We start from the raw sequence: 205 nt of genomic DNA, 5'->3' as shown, positions 1-205 counted from the left end.
CATCTGAAGGGCCGCGCCCAAGATGCCTCGGACTCTGTCCGACCACGCCATCAATGGCCTGCAGCGACTGCTTCACAACAAGAGCAGTGCTCAGTAAATTACGTGCCACTTCACGCGCATCACGGGGGCATCGCCCTCGATGCCTCGGCCCTAGGCCGACCATGTCACTTATGACATGCAGCGACTGCTTCGATACTCGAGCACT

This window comes from Plasmopara halstedii, assembly GCF_900000015.1.
Source record: "Plasmopara halstedii genome assembly, contig: Scaffold_3120, whole genome shotgun sequence".
NCBI classification, from domain to species: domain Eukaryota; phylum Oomycota; class Peronosporomycetes; order Peronosporales; family Peronosporaceae; genus Plasmopara; species Plasmopara halstedii.
This window is presented reverse-complemented; position numbering follows the sequence as displayed.